Here is a 16,404-nt window from a genome sequence, read left to right on the forward strand (position 1 = left end):
TGGTCAGCTTCAGCATGTTATCGCAGGCTCAGCACGTGGCTCGTCGGGGCTCTCCTCTGTTTCACCTACCACCGGTCAACTGTGCTGAGCTGCTGCTGCTGCCAGGGAACACTGGAGCCTTCGCTGCTGAGTAGCTGATTGGTGGTTGGATCGGCCTCCCGGAATACCGCCAATCAGCTATTCTAGGCAGTGTGGATTGCCACCGCCACTTATTGCTGCCCATTCACCTCTGCCCATTCGCTGCCGTCAATCGCCGCCACCCATTCGCCACTGCCCATTTTCTGTGGCCCGTTCGCTGCCAATCACCGCAGCCTGTTTGTCGACAGCCATCAGCGAACGAGCGGCAGTGAACGGGCAGTGGCGATCGAGCTGTGGCAAATGGATGGCGACAAACGGGCAGCAGCGAACGAGCAGTGGGAAATGGACGGTGATAGGCAGTGGTGATGGTGGTGATCCCCACCACCTAGAATCTAGATAGGTGGTATTCCGGGATGCCGAGCCAACCGCCAATCAGCTGCTTGGCGGAGAAGGCTCCAGCATCAGCCACCTCCCCCCCACCACGATATTCACTCAAACCTGCACAGAGACTTCCACCCACTTTTTTTGGGGGGAGGAAGTGTGTCTTATAGTGCAAAAAATACAGTATGTTTATCCCAATAATTTATTTATTTATTTATTTATTAAATTTTTATACCGTCTCCCGAATCCACAACATCCTTCTTCCTACCTCATCCATCAAATGGATGGGGAGGAACAGGCTTTGACTCAACCCTTCCAAGACCGAGTGGCTGTGGATGCCCGCATCCCGATATAGCCAGCTGGCGCCATCGCTGGCTATTGGGGGTGAGTCATTGACCCTCACAGAGGAGGCTCGCAACTTGGGCGTCCTCCTGGACACACAGCTGTCTTTAGAAGAGCATATGACGGCCGTGGCCAGGGGGCTTTTTATCAGGTTCACCTGATACGCCAGTTGCGCCCCTTTCTGAGACCGGATTCCTTATGCACAGTCACTCATGCTCTCGTCACTTCTCGCCTGCGTGAGCTGCACTGCCTCCCGGTGGTCCTCCGGGTGCGCTTCAAGGTGTTGGTTCTCACCTTTAAAGTGCTCCATGGCTTAGGGCCAGGGTATTTACGAGACCGCCTGCTGCTACCGATAACCTCCCACCGGCCAATACGCTCTCACCCGCCCTCTGGAATGAGCTATCTCCCAGAATACGGCTGATTCCGGATCTCTGCACTTTCCGTAAGGCCCTGAAGACATTTTTATTTCAGCAAGCCGCACTGGCCTGAATAGGTTTTAGGGGTTTTTCCCCTGGACTTTTTTTAAACCATCATTAAGAATCCTTGGCCTCTTTCCATCTTCCCCAGACAGACTTTTGGAACCTTAAGATGTATTCATCCGCTGATCTCTTCGCACTGCGAGACTCCCCCCTCTCGCAGGCCTGGCCATCCATGTTATCGAGGGCCTATCTTGATGATGGGTCTTGGAACCCCGAGAGATGGCATGCAGCGAAGAGGGGGTTGAGGTGTTTTCTACATAAATTTTTAATGAAATTTTTAAGGGGTGGGAATAATGATTTTTTAAGGGGAACCGGGAGGAAGACCAAGGGGTTTGGGGGGACAAACCCACTAGGGTCAGAGCCGAGCCCGGCACAGGGGGACGGTTTGGAGGGTGCAGGTTGAGGGATTGGGGAGGGGCTGGAGGACTATCCGGAGGAGGAATTTTCCATCACCACGGTGAATGGGAGGGGCAGATATGGCGGGAGCAGGGGACCATATCATGTGTCGGGGGCTCGCACTTGCTATCTGAGAGCAATTGCTTGTCCCGGTCCCCAAGGCTCCGCTCGGACACTAGGTGGCTTAGATACTCAGGATCTGGGCCTTCGGCTGATGCTGTGCAACGCCAGGTCCGTGGTAAATAAGGCCCCCCTCATTCACAATCTTATTCAAGAGGGAGGAGCAGACCTGGCGGGTATTACGGAGACCTGGTTGGGCCCGAAGGGCGGCGTCCCTCTGGTCGAAATGTGCCCACCAGGCTTCAGAGCATTCCATCAGCCGAGGGCCCAGGGGAGGGGAGGGGGGGTGGCGGTTATTATTAACGAGGATCTGGGTCCGAGGGAGACCACTGTGCCTCAGATAGCCGGATGTGAGTCCCTCCTTGTGAGGTAGGGTCATGGGGTTCAGATGGGCTTGTTGCTTACGTACCTGTTGTGGCCCTGCCCTCTGAGCCTGTCCCATTGGAGGAAGAAAGCTCCGAGCATGAGGAAGAGGAGTCAGCCAGGCCTCCCTCTCCAGGCCCCTCCCCTCTGGCATTGTCTCAGGTGCTGGCCGAGGGAGAGGAGATTAGCAGGGAGACAGGTGGCTCGGATCAGAGTGACGGAGAAACATCATTCCTGGACGCACGCCTCCGAAGGCGTGATAAACGATTGCAGCAGCTCAGGAGGCGTGCTAGGGATTAGAACTGAGTCACTGGACCACACCCCAGAGACTATATAATAGAGGGTGGTGGTCAGTGATCCTTGTGATGAACAAAACTAACCTTGGATAGTCACTAAAGCCTCGTTCGGAACTGCTGAGAGAAATATTTGTTGTTGTTGGACATTTGGAAGCTGAGTATTTATCTTTCTGTTTTTCTGTGAAAATAAAGGCACTTGGCAGACGGTGTGTCTATCGCTGCCAAGTTGGAGATAAAGAAACTGGGTGTGTTCCAAAGTGTTTCCTTAACCCTCGGCTGGCTGTGTTTGTGTGTGTGTGTGGACGGGGACAGATCAGTACCTGGCTCCCTGCCGCATGGCAACAGCCCTACCTGAGCTACTCGACGTGATAGCCACAGTGGCAGTAGATACACCCAGGCTTTTAGTCATGGGTGATTTCAACTTGCCATCCGTTGGTGAAATGTCTGAGGTGGCTCGGGAGTTCATGGCTTCCATGACGGCCATGGACCTGACCCAGTAAGTTCATGGCCCTACTCACAGGGGAGGTCACACTCTGGACCTGATTTTTGTCTCTGGCCAGTGGTTGAGTGGTCTTGTTATTGGGGATATAGACATGGAACCCTTGTCATGGACAGACCACTCACTCCTTCTCCTAGATCTTCGAACCACTGCCCCCCACCACAGGGAGGCGGATCCAATTAGATGGATCCACCCCAGGCACCTGATGGATCCTGAGAGGTTCCAGATGGAGCTTGGGCCATTTCCTGAGGTTCTAGCACATGACTCGGCCGAGGACAGGGCTGGAGGGCTCGGGACAGGGGTTGCTCCTCTGTTCTGGTCCTGTTAGATCTCTCAGTGGCTTTTGATACCATCGACCATGGTATCATGCTGCACTGGCTGGAAGAGTTGGGGGTGGGAGGCACCGTGTTGCAGTGGTTCTCCTCCTTTCTCTCCGACCAGTCGCAGTTTGTGTTGGCAGGGGGGCAGAGGTCGACCTCGAGGCCTCTCATCTGTGGAGTGCTGCAGGGATCGGTCCTCTCGCCCCTTCTGTTCATAATTTATGTAAAGCCGCTGGGCGAGATCATCCGTGGCTTCGGGGTGAGATACCACCAGTACGCTGATGACACCCAGCTGTACATCTCCACCCCAGGCCACCCCAATGATGCCCTTGAAGTGATGTCCCAGTGCCTGGAGGCTGTGGAGATCTGGATGGGGAGGAACAGGCTCAAGCTCAACCCTTCCAAGACTGAGTGACTGTGGCTCCTGGCATCCCGATATAGTCAGTTGACTCCATCACTGACTATTGGGGGCGAGTCTTTGGCCCCCACAGAAAGGGCTCGCAATCTGGGAGTCCTCCTGCATATGCAGCTGTCCTTGGAGGAACATCTGACGGCTGTAACCAGGGGGACCTTTTGTCAAGTTCACCTGATTTGCCAGTTGTGGCTCTTTCTTGATCGGGATTCCCTGTGCACAGTCACTCATGCCCTCGTCACCTCTTGCCTTGACTACTGCAATGCTCTCTACATGGGGCTCTCCTTGAAGAGCACCCGGAGGCTCCAACTGGTCCAGAATGCAGCAGCGCGGGTAGTGACGGGAGCAGCATGGCGCTCCCATGTAACACCGCTCCTGCACAAGCTGCACTGGCTCCCAGTGGTCTTCCGGGTGCGCTTCAAGGTGCTGGTTATCACCTTTAAATCGCTCCATGGCATCGGGCCTAGCTATCTTCGAGACCACCTGCTGCTACCGACGACCTCCCATCATCCCATGCGCTCCCACAGAGAGGGCCTCCTCAGGGTGCCATCAGCCAATCAATGTAGGCTGGTGACCCCCAGGGGGAGGACCTTCTCTGTGGGGGCACCTACCCGCTGGAATCAGTTGCCCCCAGAGATAAGGAGAATCCAAGACCTTAGTGCCTTCCGCCGTGCCCTTAAAACCCACTTTTTCCAGCAAGCCGGGCTGGCTTAAGAAGAAATTTTAAATGTTTTAATTGGTTTGTATTTTTAATTTTGGGCCAAATTTATATATATTTTAATTGTTTTTTAATATTTGTATTTTAAGTTTTTTAATTCTGGCTGTACACCGCCCTGAGTTCTCAGGGAGAAGGGCGGTATATAAATTTAAAATAAATAAATAAAAATAAATAAATTGTATTGCTAGGAGGTTTAAATTGGGGCAGCCATTTAATTTAATTTATTTTTAATTATTTTAACTTTTATATTGTATGTTATTTTAATTCTCAGCTGTTCATTGCCCTGAGTCCCTTCGGGGAGAAGGGCGGGATATAAATTTAATAAATAAATAAATAAATCTTTTTCTTATCCCTCCTTTTATGGAAGAAATTGGATACAATGAAAATAAGAACAAAACCATCAAATTTATATATGTCTCTAAGATGTATATTGATACAAGTGGTCTGGATGAACCCAGTAGGTTTCCTTATGGTGTCACCCACCTTCCTGAGTGGAGATGGCCCCCTCTGGACAAGGAATGCAGTCGTAGCAGCAAAATGGCTCTCCTTCTCGAGCCTTCTTCACAAATCCAGGTTGACATTTTTCCACACATTTGGACTGAGGCAGAGACTGAGAAGAAAAAGTAGAAATGTGAGAGAAAATATATTGAGACTCATCATCCATGTAAGATGGAGATAGATATGAACATTAGCCAAGTAGTCTCTGGGCTTCACATAGGCAAATATGAAATCTCTGAATACTTCCAAATAGTTACATGAGATACAATTGCAAGCAGATGCTTCATTTAGTTCCTCCTTTTTTCTTGGGGCATATCGGATTGCAAACAAAAGTACCTTTTTATTTACTAAAGTCTGGAGGGATGAAATAGTGAAAATATTTAAGCATCAAGTAACAACCAGGGGTTTCCACCTCACAGTGGAATTAACACATTCCTCTATTCTTCATATAGGCATGATTTTAACATAAGATATCCACACATACTAAGTTGTAAAATAAACTCTACTATAAAAAAATTATTAAGTTTTTATTCCATTAGATTATTAGAATAAAACTGTGATGAAGAAAGAAAATTCTGAACAGTGGGATCTGGAAAGTTTTTTGTTATTTATTTATTTTTTTTTGCACCAAAGTCATGCTTCAGCACTTCAGTTTTCAAGCCATTATCATGAGCAGCAAATAAATGTACTGAATCAATGACTAAATAAGTTCACAGATCAGAACAGTCATTATAAGTTCATGAGAACTGAAAGCCTTGGACCTCCGTCTTCAGTTCCACTATCCCAGCGGGGTTAAAGAGAGGCATGTATAACTATGGTCTCAGCAGATTAAAAGCATCACAGACTCTGGACCTGCAATTTTAGGAGATCCTGACTCCAACCAGGACATGATAAAGCTTATTTCCCAATTGAGCCAACAGGACTGCCATTCAATCTTGATTCCATTTCATCAGATTCAGCCGAAACCTGATTTCAACAGAATTGATTCATCTTTGATAATTGAAGACAAGGAACAAGTGTACCAGAAGCTATTTACATGAAAATCTTCAGCATATGAGGCCCTCTCTCACCTGTTTTATGGTGTTAAATTGCAGGAAGGATATTAAATGGCAAAGATTTGTGTCCTAAATAATTATCACCCCAAATCTCATTTTGGATATAGCTGAATCAGTTTATAGCAGTACTCAGCATTATAGCATCTGAAGGATATTTTGGTCAATAGAACTGAAGCCTCCCTATCTGTCTGAGAAAATTATAATGTTTTACTCCACACATTCAATTCTCAGTGAAGGTTACCCACCTTCTTGACTAGGTTTAGTCCACTTGAAATGGGTCCTAATTATTTGGAAGAAAGAGAAAAGACATCAATATTTCCCCCACCTTGTTGAGCAACTTTAGCTGTGACAAAGCATCTTGGCTGATTCTAAGTCTCTGCCTTTCAAAACTCCCCAATTCCTTGTCGATGGGATCGTCCTTGGGCAAAACCACCCTACTAATGATGTCCAGATCTGCTACAACATCTCCATTTTGATCCAAGTACACTTTTAGCAGAGAAAGATTGTACAATTCCTTCTTCTTTAGGAATGGATGAAACTACAATGGAAACATCCAGGAATTTTAAAAACAGAAGTGTTGGTTTCTTATCTCTTACCTCTTTTTACATTTGAATTTTTTTTCTATGTTTTTTTTAACTTGTAAATATTCTGAGTTGGGAGAACAAGTGTTGGCACTATCTTCAAAACATAAGAACAAAAGTTCAGTAATAGTTGTCAATCATACAATATATTGTCAAATAGTATAGTGGGAAGGTGTAATTGACAAAATTTGTCAGTTATAAGGAATATTTTAGGAAAGGTCACATATCAGTTGAAGAAAATCCCAAAAATAACTAGAATATTCATAAACTCCTTGAAAACAACAGGGAGATTACCAAAGATTACTTATCAAAGATTTGTTAAGAAGAAAGTTGCAAGACCAAACTTTATTCAGGTAGAGCAGACAGGAAAAATGATTTATTATTTATTTATTTCTTTATTTATTTTGTCACATTTCTATGCCGCCCCACTCCCAAGAGACCCTGGGCGGCTTACAACAGAGAATAAAACATGATCAGATGAACTAATTCCATTTTATTGTAAGACTACATTATCAGAATCTTGCAAGTGTGAAAGTAGAAATTTTTCATAACCTCATTTGACAGTTACAAAAAATTATCTCTGAATTTCTTTCTCTGACTGTTACACAGCTGTGGGTTGATTCCTTCCCTCCCCGTCTTATCTGATCCTTCCTCTTTCAAATTGTACTCAAATAAATTTTAATCTTATTGATAAAATTGGTGAGTTATGAAAAACAATTGAACCTTGGTTATTGATTCTTCTATATTTTCATTAATTAAGGAAGTAGATAAACTATGTCAGATTATTCATGAACTGGCAGAGACATAGTAATAAGGTCAGCCAATGAATAGGCATAGCAACTAAGTCAGACAATTGGGAGCTGAGACAGACTGGAGCCAGTGCATGTCTTAGTCTGCAGCTTCTGAATCTGTGCAGAGAATTGAAACTAAGCAATCTGTGTGTGCTTGTCTGCTCTGCTGAAATGAAACTAACTGTTCTCTCCTGCCTTGGGTTGTAACTGCTACTACGTTGAAAAAGAATCAACTATTAGTATTGTAAATATTTCATTTGTTATTACGTATATAAAGAAGTTAATGAATCCAGCTGAATCACTAATCTGTGTGTGCTTCTGCATTTGATTTTTGCTAGGAACTCTGATAAACTATGATTTTGGGATGCAAAAATTATAATAATGCTCGAACAAAATTATTTTGACTCCTTTAAAAAAAATTCCCAGCTTTCACAAAATAAAAGTGTGATAGAGAGGGGTGCTTAAGTAAAGTTCAGTTGGAAGCTAAATTTTAGCATCTAGGACTAGATACATGATTGTATCTTGGATAACAACAAATGAATGGCAGCCACAATCTTTATCTTTCTTTAAGATTTCATTTGTAGTTTTTCTCACATTATTCTGTATGTAGATGGGTTACTGGTTATAATAAAGTAGTAGTAATATTTTAATGATATGATAATAACCATGTTATTACTTTGACAATAATGTCATTAATGATCCAGTGGAATCATACCAGGTTCTCTTGTAGGAAACATTTGTAGAAGACATTGCACAAAATATTCATCAGCTTTAGGCAAGGACAAAAAAGGCAAGGAAGAGCTCAAAGGAGCTGCTTTTAGCCTTGAGGAAAGACAACAAGGAGGAGAGCCATGTTGGTTTACAGGGAGCTTAAAATCAGAAGGAATCTGGGAACAATGTTTTGAATATACAAGTTCTTCTTGCAATAACTTAACAGATGTTGTACAGAAGTTTAAGATCTTAAACAACCAAGCTCAGACAGCACCAAAGACCCTGAAAAGGAATTTAGTTTGATGGATCCTTGTTGGGACTCCATACCTTCCATGGTTGCAGCCTTGGAGTTCCCAATCTCTCTTCTCCCTCGTTTCTTCTCCTCTTGACATTGGACATTGCAGCGTTTATGGCATGGGCCAGAATCTTAATGACACTATAAATAATGCCTCCATTTGTGATCCGAATTCTGTTCTTTTTCTTTTGGGTATCCAGTGGTGTTTTTTGGGTGCATCTTCTCTGACCTTTGACAGAAAATATATTTTTTGAAACAGAACATTGAAAAAACTCATCTTGAAACTCAGGCTCCGCAAAGAAATGACCTTTATAGGCATTATCTTTTTGCCAACTCTTTTTCCACTGAGGAGGAAAGCTCCAATTACTATGGATGTATTTGAGACGCCTGTCCTTTGTTATTGGATACACTCCAATTGTTGTCGTGATCCAGACTTTCCATTCAATGGGATCTGGCAAACCTTTAAATGTTAAATGGAAAGGAAGAATTCTGTCCCAAATGGAATCACCTTCTATGAAGTGAACAAAGACATTGACTTTTTTCCACTTAGAGAAGGCATCCTGGAAGGGTGCTGTATGTCCAGTCATTGAGAATTGTTGTGATATAACAACACAAATTTTATTCTTGACAAGCATAGGAGTAAAAGTCCTCATGAAATTCTCCCCCTTCTCTGTGTCTGGAGCAAAGAGACCAATAAAGGTCCATCCAAAATGGAGGAGCAGTTGAACAATTCCTGGGTACTGGAAATCGCCTTTGGGGAGCATCGGATGGAAAAAGGGGAATTGACTTTTATCGTTCAGAGCCTCTGAAGCAATTCTATTACTGAGCTGTAAAAAGCAATGAAATGCTGGTTATATTTAGGGTCCTACCAACTTCCAATTTTTAGCTTTTAATGAATCCAACTTTCTTCTCATGCACATATCCTGTTTTCCCCAAAAATAAGACCTAGCATGGTTTTTTTTACATATGTGCCTAATATAAGCCCTACCCCCAAAATAAGCCCTACTTAAATGCCCATGCAGACAGTTGGCCGCCCATTCTGTCTGGGCAAGCAGAAGAAGGGGGCCGGCAGCCTTGCAGAGTCATGCTGGATGGGGCTGCTGGAACTGATGATGTGAGGTGAGGCAGGTGTTGGGCATGAGTGGCCTGGCCTTTGGTCTAAATAAGCTCCTTTAATGTTGAGGGAGCCAAGATCTAGTCACAGAGAAAAATACCCCAGGTAAGAAAAGGTATGAATTTGCTCTATTGGCTCATCATCGAATAGCCCTATATGGCAATGATATCATTTTCCAAAGACCATGACCTTTGACTTTGGCTTATCAATAATAAGATAATTCTTATGAGAATAGGAGTCAAGTCTTCTTAACAGTATTTGAAACCCAAATGTCATATGGGCAGTACCCTTGTCTTACCTTTTGGTAAGGATCAGTCCTACTTCTTATGGCTCCATTGATCCTAAAACAGGGTATCCCAATCTATGGGCCACACCTACTAGTGTCGCTGTGAGAAATTTGCAAACGGGATGCAGAAACAGCCAGCAAGCACAAATGTTCATAGATGCATCCTCACTCGGCCTCTTGGATGGAACCATCTTCTCTGCTCCCCCACCCCACCCCGGTGTACAAAGCTAAAAACATTAGGGAACTCTGACTTAAAACACACTCTCAAACAAATGAATATAGAATATGGAATAATTGGAACAGAACGGATCTTTAAATTCTTCTGGTGCAGCCCTCTTCTCACATAGCAGATCATATGTCATTCCAGACAAAATGAATGTCCAGCTCTTTTTGAAAACCTCCAGTAATGGAGCATGCACACCGTCATGAGGCAAGCTGTTCCACTGATTAATTTATTTTATATTTATTTATTTATTGATTGATTGATTTATTGATTTGTTTATTTGTTTGCTTGTTTGTTTGTTTGTTTGTTTGTTTGTTTTATTTTATTTTATTTATATGCCGCCCTATCTCCGCAGGACTCAGGTCGGCTCACAACAATAAAATATCTAATAAAAGTGTGTTAAAATACATGTTATCCCCCCCCAGTCCAGGCTGAACAACCATGTCTTTAAGTCGCGGCGGAAGGTGCGGAGGTCAGGGGCCAACTGGAGCCCCAGAGGAAGTTGGTTCCAGAGGGTGGGAGCACCCACTGAGAAAGCTCTGCCTCTAGGGGTCGCTGTTGACACTTTCTAGCCGACGGCACCCTGAGTAGGCCCTCCCTGTGAGAACGCACCGGGTGATGGGGAGCTGTTGCTGGTTGCAGATGGTCCGACAAATATCCTGGACCTAAGCCATGTAGGGCTTTATAGGTCATCACCAGCACCTTGAATCTCACCCGGAGGGCAACCGGCAACCAATGCAAGTCGCGCAGGAGAGGTGTAACATGGGCGTATTGGGAACCACCCATCACAACCCGTGCGGCTGCATTCTGTACCAGCTGAAGCCTCCGGATGGTCCTCCAGGGCAGCCCTAGGTAGAGAGCGTTGCAATAGTCAATACGGGAGGTGACTAGCCCATGAATAACTGTGCGTAGTGCATCCCGGTCCAAATAAGGGCGCAACTGGCACACCAAGCGGACCTGGGCAAATGCCCCCCCGGTCACGGCTGTTATATTTTATATTTTATATTATATATAATTTTTCTCACTGTCAGTGCTTGTAGAAAGGGCTTTGAAAAGGGTCAACATTCTGAGTTCCATTGTAAGGGCAATCAGTTTCCTCCATAATATTTCTTGGTTTACTGTGTCAAATGCTATAAAGACAGCAAACCATTATTACCTCTGACTGATATGTTTTTATAGTTAATGGTTCAAGGCAATGCAATTACCAATAGTAAATCAAATCTGCTTAAAGACTTCTGGTGCTTCTACAAGGAATGCACTTTTCATCCACCTACCCTCAACTCTACTCAAGTGGAAGTTTGCATATAATTTAGTCAGAATAACTGTTAGAGAATGGGCCATGAATAATTAGGGTCCTTTTAATTCCCTTTTTTATACAGTATATATGAACTACAATTGCCATTTTTGACCCAAATGGGTATGGCAATTATTATTTATATGTGTAAAGGAACCTGCCTATAGAGTTGGGATATTTATTGAATTGCAAATCTGGTAGAATTGTTCTTAACAAATTTAACAATGAATTTGAACATGAGCATTTTAGGGTAAAAAGTAATATAAAAGTAATATTATAAAATGGTTAATTCGTGTTTGAGATTATCATTACTTTGGCTAATATCATTTAGCTAATATTGGCTAATATTGAACATTGGGCGCTATCTAACAAAATGAAATTCAATGATGAAAATAGTAAGGTTCTACATTTAGGCAAGAAAAAGAAAATGCACGGGTACAGTATATGGTACCTCACTCAATAGTACTAACTGTGAGAGGGATCTTGGAGTCCTAGCAGACAATTATTTAAATATGAGCCAGCAATGTGCAGCAGCTGCCAAAAAAGCCAACACAGTTCTAGCCTGCATAAACAGAAGGATAGAAACAAGATCACATGAAGTGTTAATACCACTTTATAAGGCCTTGGTAAGGCCACACTTGTAATACTGCATTCAGTTTTGGTCGCCACAATGTAAAAAAGATGTGGAGACGCTAGAAAGAGTGCAGAGAAGAGCAACAAAGATGATTAGGGGACTGGAGGCTAAAACATATGAAGAACGGTTGCAGGAACTGGGTATGTCTAGTCTAATGAAAAGAAGGACTAGGGGAGCCATGATAGCAATGTTCCAATATCTCAGAGGTTGCCACAAAGAAGAGGGAGTCAAGCTATTCTCCAAAACACCTGAGGTAGGACAAGAAGCAATTGATGGAAATTAATCAAGGAGAGAAGCAACTTAGAACTAAGGAGAAATTTCCTGACAGTTAGAACAATTAACCAGTGGAACAACTTGCCTCCAGAAGTTGTGAATGCTACAACACTGAAAGTTTTTAAGAAGATGTTGGGTAATCATTTGTCTGAACTGGTGTAGGGTTTCCTGCCTAGGCAGGGGGTTGGACTAGAAGACCTCCAAGGTCCTTTCCAACTCTGTTATTCTATTCTATTCTATTCTATTCTATTCTATTCTATTCTATTCTATTCTATTCTATTCTATTCTATTCTATTCTATTCTATTCTATTCTATTCTATTCCAAGATAACCATGAAAGAAATGTCAGCTTTCTATGAGTGCTACACCTTCCTATTGTCCAGAAGAAACTTTGATTGAACACAGAACCTCCCCTCACCTTTACAAGTGTGAGGTAAAAGCCCTCAAAGCAATGAGGATGGTCTCATGAGTAGATGTTTCCATTCACCTGATAGAAAAACATAAACACAAACCTGGGCAACTTTATAGGGATCGCCTAAGGTTGACATCTGGACAGAGATGTCTCTGTCAGCTCCATCAAGAATCACCAAAAGGTTGTCCTTCCTTCCACAGCTGTAGTTGGGAAGATTGGCTTCTCCAGTAGAAAGCACATCTAGCAATGCCTCTGAAGTGCCGAGGGTGTTCATATAGTTGTCATAAATGTTGTAGCCAAGTGTGCAATTGCGCAGGAGCTGCTCATTTTTATTAACCACTTCAATATTGAAAATCATGTATAGTATGTTGTTCGTTTCATAATCTAAACTAGTGTAAAACCATGCTCAGGTTAATATTAGCATCATCAATAGCAAAAACTATTTTTCTCTATTTAATCCTTTTTTTTCTCCACAAGCTAACTAACTCTTAAGCCAATATTGATCCAAAACCAGAGGTACATGATAGACTCCCATCACCCTTTAATATTTGTGAGTATGGGGAAGATAGCATGGAGATATTCCTCCAAGAGGATTAAAAATAAGACATTAACCACTATTTGTAGAATTACTAACTTTCACCAGCCCAGTAAACAGGTTGCAAAATAATTCAGTCATTAAAGTAGAACAATCATAAAAGGAAGAAAATATTTGATATCTGACCCTGAAAAGCTATTCTAAAAACAAATCATCTTCTATTCCTTTAAAAATCAGACATTGAATATCAATCAGTGGGTATAAAAATATGGAAATGAGCTGGGCAGGGGAGACTACAACAATCACTCTTTTCAACAAAACTCAGCATTCACACCATTAATTTAGGATTGGACAGGGAGAGGAAAATAATGTGGACTGCTTTCAGGTTTTCCCCCCATCATGTTTGGATCTGAGCCTCTCCCAGTAAATAAGACAAAAGAGAGAAGCCCTGGAAATCAAAACAATTCAAGAAATTAGTCAAGTCCTGCAATATAAAAGTAAGTAAAAGAAGAAGAAAAAAGAAGGTATTAGAACTGCAAATGGAGGGAATGAAACTCCATCACAGTGAATCACTTACAACCGAATCTGACTAGAAGGAGCCACGTTGAAAGGTAATGTTGTATGTGTTATTGCTGATTGAGAGACGACTATACCAAGGAGAAGATCTCCTGGCCTATAATAGCTCCATGGCTTTTCTCCATCCTGGTGGTCCAAATTCAGTGGGCACTTCATTCTCAGCTTCCCAGAGACTGGCTGGGGCACCAGCAGCATCAGAAGCCGAAGCAAAAGCAGGAAGTCCATAATCTGTGGGGCTGAATCAATCCTCTTGTTTCTAAAGAAGAATTAGAAGAATTCAAAGCAATCTCAAAGGATGGAATATCCAGTGGCTTTCCTGATTCAAACAGAGACAAATCAAGGTTCATCTGGAAGAGAGAGAAAGTACATTCAAGAGCACAGCTCCTGCCAGTCCCATAACTAGAGGCACAGAGAGCACAGTTCGTGGTATTTATCCTTTTCTAATGCAAGATCCCTTCCATGTTGCTTCAGTCTGGTGTTTACATCAAAGGCAGTCACTGGGAGAAAAAGCAGAAGAGGTCTCAAGGCCTGTAAGGGGATAATTAGAGTGAGAAACAACTTGTCCTCTTGGGACCCTGAACTTCTACCATCTAATGAGGGGTAAGTGGAAAAAAGCATGTTGGTGAAAAATCACAGATACACCCCTTGGGGCACTGTCCTATAGTGGCCATAGTCCTTCTTGTTAGGACATGTTCAGAAAGTGATGCTGGAGCAAGATACTTCAACAGAAAAGTGATTTCTGCTCAAGTGGTCTCTTGCCTCCAGAGACTGCTAGTGACGGCCACCTAGAGATATGGATTGCCACAGGAACAGGAAGCTCAAGTTCAAAGCCCAAGAGAGGGTATCAATAACCCTCACTCTCCACTTCATGTGGTCAGCTACCCAGGACTTCAAACCCATGTGGTCCATTTTACCATTAAACCGTTCTTCCAGGCAGCCCCCATGTTTCCAGTGCCTTTCTCCCCACTTGGAACTGAACCCAGATGGACATTTTTTCCAACCGCGGTGGCGGTTGATACTGCCAGATTTATGGTCATGGGGGATTTTAACCTGCCGTCCATTGGTGAGGTGTCTGAGGTGATTTGGGAGTTCATGGCTTCCACGATGGCCATGGACCTGACCCAGCTAATTCATGGCCCTACGCACATGGGGGGAAACACACTGGACCTGGTTTTTGTCTCCGGACAGTGGTTGAGTGATATTGAGATAGGGGATATAGTCACTGAGCCCTTGTCATGGTCAGATCACTCTCTCCTTCGTCTCGACTTTCGAACCGCTGCACCCCATCGCAGGGAGGCGGAGCCGGTAAGATGCTTCCACCCCAGGTGCCTGATGGAACCTGACAGGTTCCAGATGGAGCTTGGGCCATTTCCTAAGGCTCTGGCACATGCCTCGACTGGAGACCTAGTGGCTGCCTGGGATAGGGCGGCCGCTGGAGCTCTGGATCGGGTCGTTCCTTTGCGGCCTGTGACCCGGCGCCGATTTCATTTGGCTCCTTGGTTTATTGAGGAGCTGAGAGAGTTGAAGTGCCAGAAAAGACGCCTAGACAGTAGTTGGAGGGCCAGTCTTTCTGAATCTGACCAGACACTGGTAAGATCTCATATTAAGAATTACCTAGTGGCGATAAAAGCAGCAAAATGTAGTTATATTGCTGCTCTTATTGTGTCGTCAGATAACCACCTGGCCGCCCTGTTTAGGGTGACCCGCTCCCTGCTCCACCAGGAAGCACAGGAGGACCCCTTCGAGGGTTGAGCCGAGGACTTTGTTCAGTATCTGCATGACAAAATCACTCAGATTCAGGAAGACCTGGACTCCGACTGGGTAGATTCAGGGGCTATGACTGAGGCAGGTCTTGAGAATGTTATCTGGGATGAGTTTGATCCTGTGACTCCTGAGGACATGGACAGGATTCTGGGCAGACTGAACGCGACCACTTGTTTGTTCGATCCATGTCCCTCCTGGTTAGTCTGGCTTCCTGAGAGGTGATGCGAGGCTGGCTCCAGGGGATTATAAATGCTTCATTGGGTGAGGGTGACTTTCCCGCTGCCTTGAAAGAGGAGGTGGTGAGGCCCCTCCTCAAGAAGCTTTCCCTGGACCCGACAGTGTTGGCAAATTATTGTCCGGACTCTAACCTTCGCTTTGTGGTGAAGGTTGTCGAGAGTGTGGTTGCGCGACAGCTCCTCCAGCACCTGGATGAAACGTCGTATCTGGATCCATTCCAGTCTGGCTTCAGGCCTGGGTACAGCACGGAAATGGCATTAGTTGTGTTGGTTGATGATCTCTGGAGGGCTCGGGACAGGGGTTGCTCCTCTGTCCTGGTCCTATTAGACTTCTCGGCGGCTTTTGATACCATCGACCATGGTATCATGCTGCACTGGTTGGAGGAGTTAGGGGTGGGGGGCACTGTATTGCAGTGGTTCTCCTCCTTTCTCTCTGACTGGTTGCAGTCTGTGTTGGCAGGGGGGCAGAGGTCAACCCCGAGGCCCCTCATATGTGGGTTGCCACAAGGGTCGGTCCTCTCGTCCCTATTGTTCAACATTTATGTAAAGCTGCTGAGCGAGATCATCCGTGGTTTCGGGGTGAAGTACCACCAGTACACTGATGACACTCAGCTGTACATCTCCACCCCGGACCACCCCAACGATGCCCTTGAAGTGATGTCCAAGTGTCTGTAGGCTGTGCGGATCTGGATGGGGAGAAACAGGCTCAGGCTCAACCCATCC

Source organism: Pantherophis guttatus, chromosome 2, assembly GCF_059756535.1.
Source record: "Pantherophis guttatus breed Tessera chromosome 2, ASM5975653v1, whole genome shotgun sequence".
NCBI lineage: Eukaryota > Metazoa > Chordata > Lepidosauria > Squamata > Colubridae > Pantherophis > Pantherophis guttatus.